We start from the raw sequence: 10,694 nt of genomic DNA, 5'->3' as shown, positions 1-10,694 counted from the left end.
ACAGCATTAAAATTTTTTGCTTGACTATTGAGTTACCAGCAGGATGCATCAATGTCAATTCTTTGACATTTCAATTTCACCAAGTATCTGATTCCATCTTCTCCATTTTTCTTCAATCTAGTTTAATGAATCACCTATATCTTTATTTTCAGCCTTGTTATCTTGGGCAATCCATGCCATTAATTTTCAGTTTATCTTTTACTTAGGACGAAGAAAAATGTTCAGCCTTTCTACTTCAAGACTCACTTTCATTTATAGGTGACACATTACCACTGTTGCAAGATGCTGGCATATAAATGTCATCATTTTATTCCCTTTGATTTCTACGAGCCTCGTCTTACTACTATATTTCTGGCTCTACGCAGGGGCCAGGTTCTAATTAATAGCTTGTAGTTTTGTTAATCCTGATTTCTGTGGTTTGCTCTGTTTCTAATACAGTAAATCTTAGAAAGCTCTGAACTAAAAGTTACCCAGATACAAATGTAGGGTATCCTTAAACTATTAACATAAGTATTAATCCTATAACTTTATCAATATATTTGGAAAACTATAAATATTTAAAACAGAAGGAAAAAAAATGTAGACCACAAGCTTCTGAGACATATTAAGTTTAGGTTTGTCCATATAGTACACAGACAAACCTCTGTCCATGGAATTCTCCAGACAAGAGTACTGGAGTGAATTGCCATTCCCTTCTCCAGGGGATCTTCCCAACCCAGGGATAGAACCCGGGTCTCCTGCATTGCAGGCAGATTCTTTACCATATGAGCCACCAGAGTACATATTAAGACCCAAAGAGTCTACATATTCCAGTCTAGACCATAGCATCATACAGACAGGGGTCACGTCAATCTGTTTACTACCAAATTCCTAATGCTAGTACATGTCTGGCACGTAGTAGTTAATCAGTACATACAGTTGACTGAATAATCAATTGATGTGTATAAGGACCCTAATTCAATAACGTATCTTAACATTGTCATACATGATTAAAAATGACAATGTAAAATTATGTTAGATGCTTTCAAGTTTCAGGTATCAGAGATCTTCAGATCTTACATTTGTTATAGAGGTTTATTGGAAGGATTCATGGAACCATAAAATGAAGACCAAAAAAAAAAAAAAAAATCTCAACAGGTATACAGCTGATTGACCATCATTTTGGACTGGTGGTACCTCTAGCAATCATGCTTTTTCAGAATTGGGTATCTGTTGCCCCCTTTCCCATTGTTCATCATTCAGGAGGCCTCTGTGTTTGCTCAGCTGCTACTAACTCTGCATGTCTGAGTGCATCGCTACCCTCCTACCACCACCGTCATAATGAATATGATTAGCCAACCACTAACCAATATAATGGGTCTAGTTCTCCAGCACTGAGCCACTTTGCAGGTCACTTGCCAACCTGTATAGGGTTGCCTTCAGGTGAGGTAATGATCCTAGGTTCAGTCATCTGTGGTGAAGGAGTAGAGTCACATGGTAAAAGAGGGGCCACTAGTGAGGCAGGTACCCTGAGGCACCTTGCATGACCTAGTACCACCTGTCTATTTAAAGCAGTCACCAGGGCCTGTTCTGTATCAACATCTAACAGTCCAAACAGCCATACAGTTTTATTTTATATTCATGTTGCCACATCTTCACTGTGCGGATTTCATTTACTAGTCAAGCCATTAATACCCAGTCATGTATCCTAGAATCATGATGGTGTATTCTGATGAATAGAAATGAACCATGATTTATTGAGAGAAAAATGTCATGTACATAGCACGCTGAAGAGAAATTCAAAATATGGGAACTTATGAATAAGAGCTAGGGAGGGTTTTTTGGGGGGGGGGGGCGCTTTTCATACATGACACTCCTATAAATCAGAAAACCTTGTTCTCAGAAAAACAATTTCTGTGAAATCTCTGCATGCTGACTTTTGCTGGTATACTTCATGAAATTATGGATAATGGTCTTTCTGGGATACAGCACAAATGACGTTGAATTCCCAAAACATGTGCCCATAGTAAATCTATCAGCTATTCTCAGAATTATGTCACATTGACCTGGTATAAAGTAGTGATCTGAGTCAAAGCACTGGCACTATGAATTTCCCAACTATGGGCTATTTTCTGAATAAACAGTGAGTTCAGTTAGGCCCAGGCTACCACTGTCCATTTGTAAAAAGAGTTTCAAAATCGTTGCTTCTTGTCAGGATGACGTGATTGCTAAATCAAAAGAATATTTCTCAGTCCTTACCTTATTTAACTTCACAACAGCCAGCATTTCTGAACATCTTCTTCTATCTCATGATAGCTTCATCTACTTCTATAGAGTAGCTGCCATTTGTACAGTGATGGTTTCTGAGTACTATACATCCAGATGAGACCCCATCCCCAAGTGTCAGGGCAGAAATTTCCTCTGCCTTCAAACTGTCGGTCTAGACAATAAAGGTCTTTCAAACACTATGTCTTGACTAAATACATTATACTCCTGTTTCCCACCCTTACCCTAGCCCTCAGAGGCCAATCTGATTTTTCCATGTGTTTCCTATCTATAAGTATATGGTGGTCTACCAACTATTCTGAATCGGGGTAGGATTGAATGGCAGAGGTGGGGTTGTCGCCCTCTTTCTTTGCCTACAACCAATCACCACTCAAATTCTACCAGTTCTATCAAATAGAATAGACCTAATAGACCTAATCGTCTCTCCAGTCTGGTCTCATCTACTGCATTCCCATTGCCATTGCCTTAGTTCAGGTTTGCGTGTTCTTGGGGTAGGAGCACTATAATAGCTTTTTTTGTCACCACCTTGATCTCCATCTTCCACTTTGTTGCTGAAACCATCTTTCTGAAACAATCTTATTACTGATTTATTAAAATCCTTTATAGTTTTCTGTAATCCACAAGATAAAACCCAAATTCATTGCTATGGCTGTATTGATTTGCTAATGCCTCAATAATCTTGTGTCACAAACCACTCCAAACATTAATGGCTTAAAACAACAATTCATATTCATGGATATAGAGGTTGGCTGTGGTAGTTCTGCTCATCAAAACTGGGATGATCTGTGGATCACATGAAGTGGCTAAAGTTCCTTCCACTTGACTCTTATCTTCCAGGGACCAGCAGGTTAGCCTTGGTATCTGTTTTTCGTGGTAAAGACAGAGGCACAAGAACGCAAACAGCTAAGGCTGCTTAAGGTCTAACTAAAAACTATCATGTTACCCTCATTCTAATTGTCAAAGTCATGTGACTGAATCAGGATCTAGGAAATATATTTTGACCTATTACTGGGAGAGACTGTAAGTTACAAGGGAAAAGCATGAATACAGAGAGGGATGAAGAACTGAAGCCAATGGGGACAAAAGACGGGGGCTGTCTAATGTACCTATCACTTGCACTTAACTTCCTTGAATCTGACCTTCTAATATGACATCTTGAACAAAATATTTTCTATCATGCTTCAGTGACATGCTTGAATGACATGCTAGGATCTCTCATCTCCACCCCACCCCATGTTGTTTTTCTGATGACCCCTTCATTCTCTAAAACATAGCTAACGTGTTGTTTCTCGTTCCTGAGTAACCCCTTCTCCTAGAAAGAAGCCATTTCCTTCTCTGTGCCACCTGTTTTCTTTATGCATGAATTTTTTTTCTATCAAATAAATTGCAATTACTTATTTACATTGCCACCTCCTTTTTTAGATTAATAAATCTTCTTGAGGTTAAGTATTTGCTTTTCTGTCTCTGTGTCTCTAGGGCCCAACAATGTATTTGGCATGCAAAGTTCAATGAATGCCGAATTGAATTAAAATTACATTAGACAGAAATGACATTTTGGAAATAAGACCAATTACATTGAGTTTCAAGTACAGAATTTTGCCTGTGCAATTTGGAATAAGAAGGCAGCTAATGTTCTGTTCTCTCTGAAGCATGGCAGTATGAAATTATTACGATATACACAGCAGGCAAAGAAAGGAATCACTTCTAGAATTCTTTTTATGCTGCACTGAGATTTTGGGTTCTGATAGAAGTAGCAGAAATCTGATTTTAAAAAATACTTTACAGATTGTTCTACCATGCTCTGTTACATGTGAACAATTTAGTTTCAATTATGAGTTTTCCCATTTGTGAAAAGGAGTTGGAGATTTTCTGCATTGTTTTTGTATAGTCTTACAAACCTTTTTTCTTTCTTAAAGCCTAATAACATAATAACCTAAGATGGCTTCTTTAAAACTTTTGAAGAATTAGACTCTGCTCAAGATTTTTTTTTCTGAAATATCTGATCACATACATTTTGAAACAAGAGGTCATTGCTGTTGTTTATATCTCTGTTCAAGTCAAATCGTATGGATTTTTTTTTTAACAATGAAAAGCACTATCATAGAATTCTCATTAAGATACGATAAACTGGTTTATTCTGATGAAAAGATTTAAAGGAACAGTAAGTTGATTTATAATAGACTTATACTAGCTCATGGAGAGAGTTTAATTGTGCATTGGAGTCCACCCATCACTGCTTCTGAAAATAGCTCACACTATTTGGGGGCAAGGTAGTTTTGTGTGATCCTTTAACAGGCATAAAGGGGAAAGTAATTTCTATGAAAACTCTACTAAATTCAATGTGTGTGTTTGGAAGGGTCATTCACTACTGCGTCTACTGTATCTAAGGTGTGCTCTCACCATTTTGTGGTATGTTCAAGTTTAATTAGGATGCATATAACTTTTTAAGTTTTGGCTGCACCCTGCCAACTTGCAGGATCTTATTTCCCTGACCAGGGATTGAGCTCGTGCCCTCAGCAGTGAAAAGTGCTGAGTCCTAACCACTGAATCTCCAGGGAATCCCCACAGGATGCATAGAACTTTTGATAGGATAGAGTAAGCAGTAAGCTCCCTGAGCCCTAAATTTGACCTGCTAGAAGGCATCACTTGGTTGGGGAGCATAGCTGATTTTTAAATGCCTTTTGTATTATTGCTACTAAGCCACTAAGTCCTAGAGCAGTGTTGTCTAATAGAAGTACTATGTGAGCTATAGATGTAACTTTATATTTTTCAGTAGCCATATTTTAAAAAAAGTTTTTAAAGAAACCAAATCTATCTAAAGTAGGGTCATTTCAACACAGAATCAACATTTTTAGAGTATTAATATGTTTTGCATTCTTTTTATCATACTAAATCCTTGAAATCTGGTGTATATTTTAGGCTTACAGCACATTTCAATTTGAAGGCTATATTTTCATTAGAAATAATTGATCTAATGCCTTGGTCACACTTTCCCTGTCCTACTCTGGCTCTTTCTTTTTCACACCACTACCCTGCGTGGTCCTCACTGATCTAGCAAACTTCTGCCCCCATGCCCAAGTTCAGACTGACTTCTTACAGCATCCCTCATCTCCTTCATCTGTTTTCTCACAAAGTCTGTATTTTTATTACAATAATCATCACATCACATTGTACTACAGCTTTTTAAAAATCTGTTGCATCCCAGTTGGAAGTAATCTCATTGAGAGCAGATTGTCATATTTATCTTTGTACCCTTGGTTCCTAGCAGGTGCTGAGCCTGAAAAAAAAGTCGATTGATTCATTTATGTGAAATGTGCAAGACAGGCAAATCCATTCAGACAGGAAGCCGACTTGTGGGTACCAGGGACTTGGAGGAGGGAAGATAAAGAGTGAGTGCTAAACAGTGGGTGAAGTGAAGTCACTCAGTCGTGTCCGACTCTTTGCGACCCCATGGACTGTAGCCTACCAGGCTCCTCCGACCATGGGATTTTCCAGGCAAGAATACTGGAGTGGGTTGCCATTTCCTTCTCCAGAGGATCTTCCCAACCCAGGGCTCGAACCTGGGTCTCCTGCAGTGTAGGCAGATGCTTTACCGTCTGAGCCACAAGAAACAGTGGGTACCAGGGTTTTTTTAGGGTGTTGGAAATGTTCTGGAACTAGACAATGATGATAGTTACACAATGCTGTGAATGAATGTTCTAAACGCCACTCACTAAACTGTGCACTTTAAAATGGTGAATTTTATGTTATGTGAATTTTGCTAGAATAAAAAAAAATATATTTGTTGGGAAAAAAGAGAAATAATAGATCAACGTTTACATTTTCTACAATTTTCAGTTGGAAAAAGTAGATTCACATACTGAAGTTGTTCCAAACAGACTTTTCTAATAATGGAATGAATAACTAGTCATTCAATTTAAATTAATTGGGAAATTCAGTTTCTCAGTTTCACTAGTCACGTTACAAGTGCTCAACAGCCACATGTGACCAGTGGCCACTGTGTTGGCCAGAGCAATTCTAGAGAAAAATGATGGTCTCAGATTTTCAGTAATTACCTGAGGATTTGTGCCCAGCTGCTGTCCATCAACACAAGAAATAAAAAGGAATCAGAGGTCACAGTTCATCTCTACTCATAAAAAGATAAAAAGTATATAGTATGTGGTTTTATATCATAAATAAAACATGAGTTCAGAGAAAAGACAAATGGGTGTGTGTGAGTGTGAGCATTAGAAAGCATTGTGAGGTAAGACTTTGGGCCCTGGATGTCCACAAGGGTTTAGACAGGAATTGTTATTGTTGTTTAGTCACTAGAAGTTGTGTCCAACTCTTTCGCGACCTCATGGACTATAGCCTTCCAAGCTCCTTTGTCCATGGGATTGCCCAGGCAAGAATATTGGAGTGGGTTGCCATTTCCTTCTCCAGGCAATGATTGAACCCACATCTCCTGTATTGCAGGTGGCTTCTTTACTGCTGAGCCACCTGTGATGCCCAGAAAGAATTTAGGAAGGGACATTATGTGGGGAAAATGGCAAAAGTTTGGTGGTGAAGATACAGGGTTTACATGGAAAACGAAACTATATGGGACCAGTACTAGGTGGTGCTTAAGAACTTAAGCCCCATAATCACGCTCCTTCACTGTGAATCCTGGCTCTGACATTTCCTAATTAATTGAACATGATCATGTTATTTAACTTGCCTTTTCCTGTTTATTTGATCATAAAATAGGGCTACAGTTAGAACTGGACATGGAACAACAGACTGGTTCCAAATACGAAAAGGAGTACGTCAAGGCTGTATATTGTCACCCTGCTTATTTAACTTATATGCAGAGCACATCATGAGAAACGCTGGGCTGGAGGAAGCACAAGCTGGAATCAAGATTGCTGGGAGAAATATCAATAACCTCAGACATGCAGATGACACCACCCTTATGGCAGAAAATGAAGAACTAAAGAGCCTCTTGATGAAAGTGAAAGAGGAGAGTGAAAAAGTTGGCTTAAAGCTCAACATTCAGAAAACTAATGGCAAACAAATCATGGCATCTGGTCCCATCACTTCATGGCAAATAGATGAGGAAACAGTGGAAACAGTGTCAGACTTTATTTTTCTGGGCTCCAAAATCACTGTAGATGGTGATTGCAGCAATGAAATTAAAAGACACATGCTGCTTGGAAGGAAAGTTATGACCAACCTAGATAGCATATTCAAAAGCAGAGAGATTACTTTGCCAACAAAGGTCCATCTAGTCAAGGCTATGGTTTTTCCAGTAGTCATGTATGGATGTGAGAGTTGGACTATAAGGAAAACTGAGTGCCAAAGAATTGATGCTTTTGAACTGTGGTATTGGAGAAGACTCTGAAGTCCCTTGGACTGCAAGGAGATCCAAGCAGTCCATCCTAAAGGAGATCAGTTCTGAGTGTTCATTGGAAGGACTGATGTTGAGGCTGAAACTCCAATACTTTGGCCACCTGATGTGAAGAACTGACTCATTTGCAAAGACCTTGATGCTGGGAAAGATTGAGGGCAGGAGGAGAAGGGGACGACAAAGGATGAGATGGTTGGATGGCATCACTGACTTGATGGACATGGGTTTGGGTGGACTCCGGGAGTTGGTGATGGACAGGGAGGCCTGGCGTGCTGCAGTTCATGGGGTCACAAAGAGTCAGACACGATTGAGCAACTGAACTGACTGATACTGAATAATACTTCATAGGGACTTTGTGAGGACTAATGAACTAATACCTATAAAGCATTCAGTGTAGTGCCTACTGCTTAAGTGCTCAAAATACATTAGCTGCTGTTATTAACTAAGTGTGACTATTTGCTCTTTGGAATTTACATAAAACAAGCCAGAGCCATTCTCTTTAGAACTTATCTCTTACAGCATTGAGCTTACGTTTACATAAACCAATTTATATTCCAAATATGAAACCATTCTCAATGTTACTGAGTCTCAGTTTCCCCATTTGAAAATTTTGGAATAATTTAACCTACTTTGTAAAGTTGTAATGGAAATTAAATGAGCCCATTTAGGAAGCAGGCTTCTTCTACCTATTAACTACAGCCTTGGGAAACATACTCACCTCAGAGCCCCAGTTTTCTAATCTAAATGATAATATCACCCTCTCAGGATCAAATTTATAATATATGTGAAGTGCTGAGCACAATTACTGTCACAAAAATGTGCAATTATTTTTAACTTTTGAAAAAATCTTAAGTCTTGATGGCTCAGAGACCTCTAGCAGCTCAGCAAACCTACAGATTAAAGGTTTCCATGACTTCAAGTTTAGAGGCTTTCATATCTCTAAGAAGTACAGTCACTTCTGCAGGCAGGAACCAGAAAGAGTCATTTTTCACTTCCTTATACCTGTGGTTAAAGAAGGTGGACAAACAGGAGTCTCAAAAAAGGACAAATCAGCCAACTCATTTAAAAGAAGGTGGAGAACTGTTTACATGAACGGATACCTTAGCAATGACTCTGTGATCCTTCTCCCTTAGGAAGAAATGAACTGTAATAAATAAGAGTGAACAATTGAAAACAATTTAGAAACGGAAAAAATAGCTTGCCTTTCCTCTTGTTGCTTCAAGAACTAAAAGTACACAGTTTGATGTTTTTTCACTTACCTTAGAAGATGTATCTATACATTTTAATTAATTATACTAGTCTTTATTTCTACAATATGGTGAAACAGATCTACCAATCACCGTATTTAAAACAGTCTATTTTCATGTGATTATTCTCAATCACTTATTCATGATCATAAAGTTGTTCTTTTGTGACACTGAAGAGATTTTCTTCACATTTTCAACTTATTTACTCTAATTTTTACATAATTAAAGATCCCCATGATTCCGTGACCATTCAGAACCTGAAAGCCTTAGAAAGCTTGCAGTATCAGCAGTGCAACTTACAGGCCAAGAAAAAATTATGGCAAGATTCTTTGCTGGGGGCTTCCCTGGTGGCTTAGCGGTAAAGAATCCACCTGTCAATGCAAGAGATGGGGGTTCAATCTCAGGGTTGGGAAGATCCCCTGGAGAAGGAAATGGCAACCCACTCCAGTATTCTTGCCTGGGGAAATCCCAGGGAGAGGAGCCTGGCAGGCTACAGTCCATTGGGTCACAAAAGGGTCGGACATGACTTAGCAACTAAACAATAAACTCTTCGCTGGAGTTCTATATTAGTTTCTTGGGCCACAGTAAATAAATACAACAAGATTGAATGACTTAACACAGCAGAGATTTATTCTCTCAGAGTTCTGAAGATGAAAAGGACAAAAGCAAGATACCTTCAGGCACATGCTCCCTCTGAAGTCTCGGAGAAGAATCCTTCCTTGCCTCTTACTGGATTCTGGTGGCTCGTGGCAATCTTCTGCATTCTTTGGCTTGCAGCTACATCATTCCAATCTCTGTTGCCTGGCCACAGGGCCATCTTCCTTGAGTATCCTGTCTTCAAATAACTCTCACTTTATAAAGACACTTAAAATTGGATTTAGGGCACATCTCACTCCAGCATGACTTCATCTTAACTTGATTACATCTGCAAAGACCCTAATTCCAATTAAGGTCACATTCACAGGTATCAGGGATAGGACATCAGCATATTATTTTGGAAGACACAACTCAACCCACAACAAGATCCTACTATTATAAGACAACACCAAAAGTACAATGAAAACATATCCTTCATGTATAAAGTTTGTGCCACCCACTGATTTCCCAGCTCTCTAGCTTTATCCCTAGGGAGTAAAATGCCAACTGGTATTACAAGTACAGTTTGTGGGCATGTACAAGAAAACTTTATCGGTGAATACAAAAGTTAACATGTATTGAGGTCCTGCTCTGGGCCAGGTCCTTTACTTGGTGTTAGAGATATAAGAAGAAAAAGGTAACCAGTCCCTGCATTTGTGGAGCTCATTCTGTTAGCCTGGACTGGTTCCATGACCTTGGTAACAGTAACAGCTTTGCACTAATAAAGTGAGTAAACCAGTTATCCTCATCACTTTAGTCAGTAAAAGACCTCCATTAAATACATAGTTTTGTTATACTGTGCCCATTTCAGCAAAACCTATCAAAGTTGAAGGGATTACCTCCTTGCTGAAGATAAGCTAGCTTTTTTGAAGTTAATTACTCAAGTCTTTGCGACCCCATGGACTGTAGCCATCCAGGCTCCTCCATTCATGGAATTTTCCAGGCAAGAATACTGGAGTGGGTTGCCATTTCTTTGTCCAAGGGATCTTCCCGACCCAGGGATCAAACCCCGGTCTTTACTGTCTGAGCCACCTCAGAGTCTTCCTGGAATGCAGGAGACCTGGGTTCAGTCCCTGGGTGGGGAAGATCCCTTGGAGAAAGAAATGGCAATCCACTCCAGTATTCTTGCCTGGAAAATCCCATGGATGGAGGAGCCTGGCCGCCTACAGTCCATGGGGTCG

This window comes from Bos grunniens, chromosome 10 (assembly GCF_055505025.1).
Source record: "Bos grunniens cultivar Pamir isolate PY7600 chromosome 10, Bosgru_T2T1.0, whole genome shotgun sequence".
NCBI lineage: Eukaryota > Metazoa > Chordata > Mammalia > Artiodactyla > Bovidae > Bos > Bos grunniens.
The sequence above is the reverse complement of the archived record's forward strand: the minus strand, read 5'-3'. Positions refer to the sequence as shown.